This window comes from Hibiscus syriacus, unplaced genomic scaffold, assembly GCF_006381635.1.
Source record: "Hibiscus syriacus cultivar Baekdansim isolate YM2019G1 unplaced genomic scaffold, ASM638163v2 tig00111311_pilon, whole genome shotgun sequence".
Classification (NCBI taxonomy): Eukaryota; Viridiplantae; Streptophyta; class Magnoliopsida; order Malvales; family Malvaceae; genus Hibiscus; species Hibiscus syriacus.
In genome coordinates this window covers 711,004-722,014 of record NW_024063054.1, presented here as the reverse complement: position 1 = coordinate 722,014, position 11,011 = coordinate 711,004, and the positions used below count along the sequence as shown (strand labels likewise).

Genomic DNA, 11,011 nt, shown 5'->3' with positions numbered 1-11,011 from the left:
TAAAATTTGATAAATCCGACCAAATCTAGATACAGTAAACCTAACGAGGATCATGGCTGACCCAAAAGTAGGGATTCCAAATATTTTATGGGTCAATTATTGGCGTATGTTGCATAGGTTCCCATTAAAATACAAACCCTCTTAAAGGGACAAACAACTAATATTTTCACGCTCAGCTGCCTGCCCCAGTACATTTACGCAATTTGTTTATAATGTATTTGAGTTTGATTTGAAAAAATATTAAAATTTGATTCAGTCATTTTCGGGCTGTTCGAACAAGACGAATTTAGCCATTTAGGTATAGATAAATGCATCTGAATTGAAAGATAATCGAGCTAATATTTTACTGTGTAAATGAATCTAATCAGATTCACTCAAGTAATTCCAGCTTTATTTTAAATCAAGCTCGAGTTTAAGTGAAATTTAATAGAGTTCAAGATAAAGTTCAAACCTCCAGTTTTGAGTTAAATTTGAGTTCAAACTTATGAATATGATTTCTTAAGTTTGAGTGGCCTAAGTTACATCTCTAGAACCACCAAGCCTATGAATTTAGAATTAGATTTATATATTAATTGAGTAGAATTTAATTGAATATTTTGTTTTTTAAATGCATATTCATTTTTAGTAATTTAATTTTCATTTTTATTATTTTTATATTAATTTTTTTGAATATTTGAATAATTTTATATTTATAATTTAAAATAATTTTTATTTTAAAAATTAAATAAGGCCTTAAACTTTTAAAAAATTAATTTGACCCTTGAACAAAATCAAAAAACCAATTTAGCCCATCTATCATGTCATCAGCCATAGTAGATTGCTATATCAACATCGTGGCGTAATGGTCAACGACGGAAAACGTTGGTAAAAGGACAACATTGCGTTTGTTTTTGAATTGGAGAGTCACATTGAGAGAGAAAATAATACGATAGACATATTTTTTTTAAAGTATAGGGTACTCTAATACTTTTTTAACCTTTATTTAATAATGACTTTGATTTGAGAAAGTAATAGTTAGCGATGTATTTATAAGTGAAGGTTTCTAAAAGCTAATTCACAAGCCAAAACTAACGTCTAAAAACCCTATTTTCAAACAACTTCAATGGCCATTTCCTATCTCCCTAAAATCCCGACAATTGAGGTTGAAGAAGATGAAGAAAATCTTATTAGCAATGAGAGCAAGGAGTTGATCCATTGTTGTCCCAAATAGAAAGGTTGGAGAACTTGTTTTCTTTATAAATTCCAAGGCTTTTGGTGCCAACCAAAAGAAATCCAAGCCATAATTTCTTTTCAGAAAGACTTGCGAGCAAGAAACTCTGATGTAATCCTTGCTACCATACCAAAATCAGGTACAACTTGGATCAAAGCCTTAACCTTCGCCGTCATGAACCGAAAGAATTTCCCGATTTCGAACGAAAACAATCCGTTACTCCGATTGAATCCACACGATCTAGTACCTTTCTTGGAATACAAGCTATATGCTAATAACTTAAACCTTAACCTCTCCAACATTCCCGAGCCAAGAATCTTTGGGACTCATGTTCCATTCGGTGCGCTGCAAGAAACGATCAAGGGTTCAGATTGTCGAGTTGTTTACGTATGTCGAAACCCTTTCGACACGTTCATCTCGTCGTGGCATTATTGCAGAAAACTGTGGCCAGAATCCCAACCTCCATTTCCATTAGAGGAAGCTTTCAACATGTACTGCAAGGGGGTGATTGGATTTGGACCCTTTTGGGACCATATGTTAGGGTATTGGAAAGAAAGATTGGAGAGGTCAAACAATGTTTTGTTCATGAAATATGAGGACATGAAAGAAGATGCAATCTCCCAGTTGAAGATGTTGGCAAATTTCTTGGGCGTCCCTTTCTCAAATGAAGAGGAGGAAGAAGGTTTGGTAGAGGAGATAATAAAACTATGTAGCTTTGAGAATTTGAAAGATTTGGAGGTAAAAAAGAGTGGGAAATCAATTAAGGATTTTGATAACAAATACTTGTTTAGGAAAGGAGAAATTGGAGACTGGGTGAATCATCTTTCCCCTTCAATGGTTGAGCGATTGTCCAAAATTATGGAGGAAAAGTTTGGTGATTCTGACCTAAAATTCAAGGTATTTTCCTCTGTATCTTGATATATTTTTAAAAAACATGTATGATTAGTTTCAATAAATTATGTGAGACGGCCTTATAATATCAATGTTTAGAAGGGTCCTCTTCAGTAAAGCTACATTGTATGATTGTAATTTTTAAAATATATAAAAATATTCTAGTAATTGTATTTTAATAGTATGGGGAGATCAAAGATTGTATGTGTTCATATTTTTTGTTAATCTATTGACAACACACTTTATTGATGTAACTATTTGAATTGAACATATGTTTTTTATTTCGAACAAAAAAAATATCATTGAGATCAATCAATGAGTTCTAATTACTATTTATAATTGATCTAGAAAGTTATCGGTAATTTTTCATAGTTAACTTCTAAAATTGTGAATAAATAGTGTTTTTAAAAGTAATGTTTGTAAAGTCATCCTATAATTGAATTTAGGTGCAATAATATGTTTAGACAAACGTCGTAATTTGTGAGCTTTGTTTATAATTGTAGTCTACTAATTATACTCTCCAATTTTCAATGGATGGATGAAAATGGATATAATTACACGTATAATTATAATCTTTAATATTATAAGTAATATATTTTAAAAACAGAATTTATACAATTATGTAATTATATTTTTACTGACAAATATAACATAGAAAATTATAATATTATTACACTCTATAATCAAATATGTTCAATGAATTGATTTTTTTCTATAATTACACTAACTTGCAATTACTATAATAATAATGTCAATGAGCGTTGGCACAAGTGGTTCAGATTCAGGAACTTGAGCTTATAAGGTTAAGTTCGAATCCTACCACTGTCACCTTTTGTGGACAATATGTAAATTTCTATGTAAATCTCAATTGGGTCTTAGATATGACTTTAGACTGAGAGAGTCACTCCTTACCTAAACTTTTATGTATCAAAAAAAATTACTATAATAATTATTATAATTTTATTTAATTACATTATAGTATCTAAACACGTCCTTAAATAAATGAAATTTATAAAATTGTTAATGTGAATAAGTTATATATGAAAAACATAATATTCGTGGACTGAAAAATGAGAACACAAAACAGATATGTTAAGTATTAAAGCATAACGAAAATACAATATAAACAAACTAATTTTTAAATTATATCATGATCAATCATGTAATACACCATACAATACAAAAAATAAGATAAATATAATAAAGATGAAAAGCAAAAAGAGTGAAATTCTCTGCTTCAATTTCATGAGAATAACTTTTATAATAAAATAGTATAGGTTAAGAGCTTAATTGACATCATTTTCAAACTATTATTTGTTGGTAGCAAGCAACAGATATGTGATGAAGTGGTGTATCTGTGGCCTTTAGTTGACATGACTGCTTAAGTTTACCATTATGAATACAATATTATAAATGTTAAACTATTACCATTGCTAATAAAGTGCATCTAGTGTAGCGGTATCATAATACTCTTCCTCGGAACTGGCCGGCGCAGTTTTATCTTCAACCTCAGTTTCCTTTTTGTTCTTTTAGTTCTTCAGCCAACATGACTGTGTTGAACCTTCAATGTAGAGAGCACACGGGAGATTGCGCTAGAATCAACAATCTTCATTTGTCCTCTACCTTTTTCTCTCTTCCGGATTAATCCTCTTGTTCTCTACTCTAAGTTGGAACCTCTCAATCTCTATCTATATGATAAATTATAACCAAGGTCATTTAATTATGAGTTTTGTAATACATAAGTCACTTTTACAAAATTATAAAGAAATTATTTAATTAAAATATTGTTACAAACACATCACTATTGCGTTAAAATATTAAACAGAATAGTGATATGACCTACATATTGACGTTTTTAATCCTTAAAATTTATATAATTTATCAAGTTGGTCGTAAATCAAAATAATTTAATAAATTTTATCTTTCATATTTAAAAATTTCATCATTTTAGTATTTGTTCTTCTCTTATATAGCTTGTTTGAAGTGTTCTTTTACCTTCTTGGTATAATAACAATTTAATTTCTTGCCACTTTATGATAGAAAGAAATTAATTGTTTTGATCCGGTAGGCTTGTTTGGTTTGATAGTATTGAAAAAAAAAGACTAAATTGATGGAAATTTTAAATTTGAATGGCTAAATTTATTGAATTATTCTAAATTAGGATAAAATTGATACGGTATATAATTTTTTAGACTAAAAATGCTATTATATCAAGCCACATTAGACTATGTTTCAATTTTAACAACAGAGTGACCTATTTGTAACAGTATTTTAATTGAGTGATATGTTTGTAGACTTAATTGTTACCAAACTCATAATTAAATGACCATGGAAGGGGTTTACCCTTAAAACTAAAACGATTTTTAATAAAATATAATAAACATGGACTTTAGTAGCCAATCTAGCGCATCTAGTGTAGTGGTATCATAGTACCCTCCCACGGTACTGACCGGGGTTTGATCCCCGGAAGCGCATGGATTATTATTATTATTATTATTTTCAAGGGAATTTTTGTTCTCAGTCACATTTCCTTACTCTTTTCACTCGACTCAATTCAGTGGTTTCTTCAAATAAAATCTCAGCTAATGTAATGAACTTTCAATATATGGCGTTAACGGTCTAGAAGGCTTTTTAATGGTTAATTAGGATGGAACGATATGGGTTTAAGCATGATGGAACTTGTTGAAAGTCAAATTTGGCTGCAGCCAAATTTGAATTCGGTGGTCAAATTATGGCAGCTGAAATAGTAGGAAAATTATCCAATTTAGTATCTATTTTTAGGGTATTTATTATATTAGTCCTTAAGTTTCAACTATAAATACCCTAACCCATTTAGCTTCAAAATCATCCCAAATCATTCTAGCTTTCTCCCGATACTAGAGAATTTAGAGAGTTTTCTTGAGATTTGTTCTCTCTTTTCTATCAAGAAAGAATTGTTATTGTTTACTCTTAGTTAGATCGAGAGAAGTTAAAATTCATATTTTCTCATTAGTGAAATTCTTCTATATTTGCCCGTAGTTTTTACCCTAGATTATTTAGGGGTTTCTACGTAAAATTTTTGTCTTTTTTATCTTAATTTTTATTTTCTCAAATTATCAGTTGCGATTTTGCTCTATCAGATAGCCGTATTCCTCAACAATTGGTATCAGAGTCAGATTTGAGTGTGTAATATCTACTTATTGTTTTTGTGGTTGCCACCAAAAGGTGAATCCTCCAACATAAGAAAGTAAGAATGTATTACCCATTTTTTGAAGGTTCCAGAGAACTATTCACGATAGTGAAATAGTGGGAGCTATCCATAATAGAAGTTATGGCAACTAAATTTGATATTAAAAAGTTCAATGGGAGAAATTTCTCATTGTGGAAATTGAAGATGAAGGTCATCTTGAGGAAAGACGGTTGTCTAGCAGCTATCAGTGAAAGTCATGTAGATTTCACAGATGACAACAAATGGATCGAAATAGACGAGAATACTATGGCAAACTTTCATCTAGCATTAGAAGATGAAGTATTCTCAAGCATTGAGGAGAAGAAGACAACTAAGGAGATAATGTGATCATCTTACCAAATTGTACGAGGCCATATCGTTGCACAATAAAATTTTCCTTAAAAGGAAATTGTATACTCTTCGGATACCAGAATCTACTTCAGTGATAGAGTAGTTAAACACACTGAACACTTTATTTTCTCATCTTATATCCTTAAGTTGTACAATAGGAGAACAAGAACGTGTTGAACTTCTACTTCAAAGTCTACATGATTCGTATGATCAACTTATCATCAACTTGACAAACAGTAATGTCACCAGTCTAGTCTTCGATGACGTTGCATCTGCTGTTCTACAAGAAGAAAATCGGTGCAAGAGCAAGGAAGACATACAAGTAAATCTGCAACAAACAGAAGCATTGACAACGATGAGAGGAAGATTAACAGAACGTGGCCAAAACAACAGTCACAAATATGGTAGATCAAAGTCAGAACTAGAAGAATTTAAAGTGCTACAACTTTGGAAAGAATGTTCACTTGAAGAAGGATTGTTGGAGTCTATTTAAAAACTCCAATCCACAAGGCAATACCGCAAACACTTCAGATGATGGAGATGCTCTATGTTGTGAAGCGTCAACCACCGTGGAAGGTAGAAAAAGATTTACAGATATATGGCTCATTGATTCGGGAGCAACATATCACATGACCTCAAGAAGAGAATGGTTCTATCATTATGAACCTATCTTAGGAGGATCTGTGTATAGTTATAATGATAATTCCTTAGAGATTGTTGGCGTTAGAACATTCAAATTGAAGATGTATGATGGAACAATTAAAGTTGTTCGAGATGTGCAGCACGTGAAAGGGCTAAAGAAAATTTTATTATCTTATGGATTGTTGGATAATAATGCAAGAAAGATTGAAACACGGAAATGAATCATGAAGGTATTCCGTGGAGCGCTTGTGGTGATGAAAGGTGAAAAGATAGCAGCAAACTTGTACATGCTGAAGGGAGAGACTTTGCTAGAAGCAGAAGCCTCTGTTGCCTCATGTAGTTCAGATTCTACAATGTTATGGAATCAGAAACTTGGACACGTGTCAGAACAAGGAATGAAAGTCCTTGTGGAGAAAAAGCTACTTCCTGACTTAACAAATGTATCACTTACTTTGTGTGAACATTGTATAACAAGTAAGCAGCACCGGTTGAAATTTAACACGTCAAATTCTAGAGGCAAAAGTGTTCTAGAATTGATTCATTCTAACGTATGGCAAGCACCAGTTACATCTCTAGGCAGAGTAAAATACTTTGTCTCATTTATTGATGACTACCCAGGAGATATCATGTGTACCCTATTAAGAAGAAGTCATATGTGTTTTCAACTTTTAAAAACTTCAAAGCATGAGTGAAACTTGATTTTGGAAATAAGATAAAATGTTTTCGAACAGATAATGGAGGAGAATACACAAGTAACGAATTTGATGACTTTTGCAGGAAAGAAGGCATCATAAGACAATTCACAGTGGCAAACACTCCTCAACAAAATGGAGTGACAAAATGGATGAACAGAACCTTGTTAGAAAGAACAAGAGTAATGTTGAGGGTTGCAGGCCTAGAAAAATCATTTTGGGCAGAAGCAGTCAATATTGCCTGTTATTTGGTGAATCAAGCTCCATCAACTACAATAGAGCTGAAGACTCCAATGGAGATGTTGACTGGTAAACCAGTTGATTATTCAAACCTCCATGTATTTGGAAGTATTGTGTACGTGATTCCCAATAAATTTCAAAGTTGGATCAAAAATCCAGGAAATGCAAATTTTTGAGATATATTGATAGTGTAAAGGGGTATCGCTTATGGCATCCCACTGCCCGCAAAGTGATCATCATCATGGATGTTATATTTGTAGAAGATAAACTACAAAGAAAAGAAGATGATGATAACACTGAAAAGTCAGAGACTACACATATACATGTGGAAAAGAAGTTTGAACAAGGAGATTCTTCTGAAGCAGAACCAACACATGATTAACAAGAACCAGAGAGTTCTGAAGCTCCAACAACTCGTTAATCAGATCGTGTGAAAAGACGTCTCAATTGGCACTTAGATTATGTTATAAAATAAAATATTGCATACTGCCTTTTTAATAGAGGACAGTGAGCCATCAACATTCCAGGAGGCAATAAACAGCTCAGTTGCTTCACTGTGGATGATGACGATGCAAGAAGAAATTAAAGCCCTTCATAAAAATAATACATGGGACCTTGTGCCACTTCCACAAGGAAGGAACCTAATTGGTAACAAATAGGTCTTCAAAATCAAGCGAAATGATAACGATCAAGTTGAGAGGTTTCGTGCAAGACTAGTGGTCAAAGGATATGCTCAAAAAAATGTATTGATTTTAATGAAATCTTTTCTCTTGTGGTTCGACTAATAACAGTTCGAGTAGTCTTGGCAATGTGTGCTACATTGAACTTACATCTAGAGCAGTTAGATGTTAAAACAACTTTTCTTCATGGAAATCTTGAAGAAGAGATTTATATGCTCCAACCTGAAGGTTTTGAAGAAAAAGAAAAGATAAACTTGGTTTGCAGGTTGAACAAATCTTTGTACAGTCAAAAGCAGGTGTCGAGATGTTGGTATAAGAGATTTGATTCCTTCATTATGTGCCTTGGATACAACAAACTTAATGCAGACCCTTGTGTTTATTTCAAGAGGCTTGGTGATAACGATTTTGTTATATTGTTATTGTATGTGGATGATATGTTGATTGCAGGACCCAACAAAGATCATATTGAAGAATTGAAGGCACAACTGGCTACGGAATTTGAAATGAAGGACTTGGGATTAGCAAACAAGATTCTGATGATGCAAATTTACCGAGACAGAAGTAATAGGAAGATTTGGCTTTCACAAAAGAATTACTTGAAGAAGATCTTGTCACTATTCAACATGCAAAGATTGTAAGTCAATTTCTACCCCTCTTCCTATTAACTTCAAATTATCCTCCAATATGAGTCCTAGCCGTGAAGAAGAGAGGATGAAGATGTCTCGAGTACCGTATGCATCGGTAATGGAAAGTTTAATGTTCGCTATGATATGCACAAGACCAGATATTGCATAAGTAGTGGGAGTGGTTAGTCGGTACATGGCGAATCTAGGAAAAGAGCATTGGAATACAATAAAGAGGATCTTGAGATACATCAAAGGGACCTCAAATGTTGCATTATGTTATGGAGGATCAAATTTACTTATCAATGGGTATGTTGATTCTGACTATGCAGGGGATTTTGATAAAAACAAATCTACTACAAGATATGTGTTCAAAGTTGCTGGTGGAGCTGTAAGCTGGGTTTCAAAATTTCAGTCAGTTGTGGCTACATCCACAACAGAGACAGAATATGTAGCAGTTACATAAGCCAGTAAAGAAGTAATCTGGTTGAAGATGCTATTGGAGGAGCTTGTGCAAAATCAAGAGTATATCTCTCTATTTTGTGACAGTCAAAGCGTCTTGCATCTAGCAAGGAATCCAACATTTCATTCAAGAACAAAACACATACGAGTTCAATACCACTTCATTCGTGAAAAGGTGGAAGAAGTGATGATAGATATGCAGAAAATCCATACCAAAGACAACATAGCAAATTTCATGACAAAGGCGGTAAATGCTGATAAATTTACTTGATGTCGATCCTCTTGTGATCTGTCAGAAACGTAATCAACATGAAGGTACAAGGTAGAAAGAATGGTATGAAGATATGACTATTCCAATCAAATCTTCAAGTGGAAGATTGTTGAAAGTCAAATTTGGCTGCAGCCAAATTTGAATTCAGTGGTCAAATTATGGCAGCTGAAATAGTGGAAAATTGGCAAGAGAAAATTACCCAATTTAATCCCTTTACTTTAAGATATTTACAAAATTAGTCCTTAAGATTCAACTATAAATACCCTAACCCATTTAGCTTCAAAACCATCCCAAATCATTCCAGCTTTCTCCCAATACTAGAGAATTTAGAGAGTTTTCTTTGAGAGTTGTTCTCTCCTTTTTATCAAGAGAGAATTGTTATTATTTTCTCCTTGTTAGATCGAGAGAAGTTGTAATTCCTATTTTCTCATAATGAAATTATTCTATCTTTGCCTGTGGTTTTTACCCTATATTATTTAGGGGTTTTTCACGTAAAATTTGTGTCTTCTTTATCTTCATTTTTATTTTCTCAAATTATTAGTTGCGATTTTGCTCTATCCGATAGCCATATTTCGTAACAGAACTTTCGATATACGTGGAGATCATGTGTGGATGATGCTTTTAGATTTATCCAGGACATGTTCTTTTGAGCTTACGAGGGGATCACTGCTTGCTGCATGGAAATTTGGAATCGAGCTGGCCAGATTGCTTATAAGTTAAAATGTAGAGTTGTAGTCAGCTAACGATTCTTACTTTATTGTGTTGTCCCGATTTGCATGCAGGAATGGGGAGATGGTGACATGAGAAAGTGAGCACATTGATGGAACATGGGATTCATCAATTATAAACAAGGGCCTTGGTTTTAGCTCTTCGGAATTGGAACCCTAACAATATTTGATTCATCAACTATTACCAATCTAGCATGTCTAGATCCTAATATGTTTGGATTATTCCTGCAACAATGGGAGTGGAACATGTTCATTGCAGTCTGCCAACCACGAGCAAAAGATAAAATGATTGTCGGTATTAGGGTTTTACTTCTACATCCACTACAACCAGTCATTTTAATCCATTTGAATAAATAGGGAGAAAATGGCTGACACTAGAGAAATTCCCCTAGGCTCGTGTTCCTAGAAAGAAAATTAATGGATTATCTTTTTCCTGCTTTCCAGCCTGGATTTCATGATAGACCGGCTTCTCTTAGACGTTGGACTCGATGCATGGCAGCAATGGTTTGGAAGATTATAAAGTCAAAAAGGAAATCCACAGGGTCACCATTTTCCGGCACCAGCAAAAATTTTCTTATGTTCAAATTGGTTTTTGGAGAAACCGTACACCTTGATGAGCAAGAACGAGCTTCAATGGAATATTATAATAATATAACACTGGGTTTTTATTATAGGGTTTATATCAGACATGCAGATGAACAGCATTCAAGACACGTGATTCCTCTAGTGGATAATTATGATATATGTAAAAAAAAGCTTTTCATTTTTAATTTCATGAAGGTGTAAGAAGAATAGCATCATGAATCACCTCGGGAAAATTGCATCACAATCTCCAACATATATCATACAAAACACCTCATAATCAGCAGCTAATAAAGTCAATATTGAGATCAGAAGAATCTTCTGCATATTGCATCACAGTTTCGAATTTATTACAATTTTCAAAACAGTAAAAATAAAACAAACAAAACCAACAATGCCAAGACAAGTTTAAAAAATTTCTTAAAAAAAAA

The 11,011-nt window shown here is 33.1% G+C and overlaps 1 pseudogene; it reads left to right on the top strand.

Annotated features, from left to right (window-relative positions):
- Positions 1–1,098: 1,098 nt before the first annotated feature.
- LOC120158413 lies at positions 1,099–2,128 on the top strand (annotated as a pseudogene).
- Positions 2,129–11,011: the final 8,883 nt, after the last annotated feature.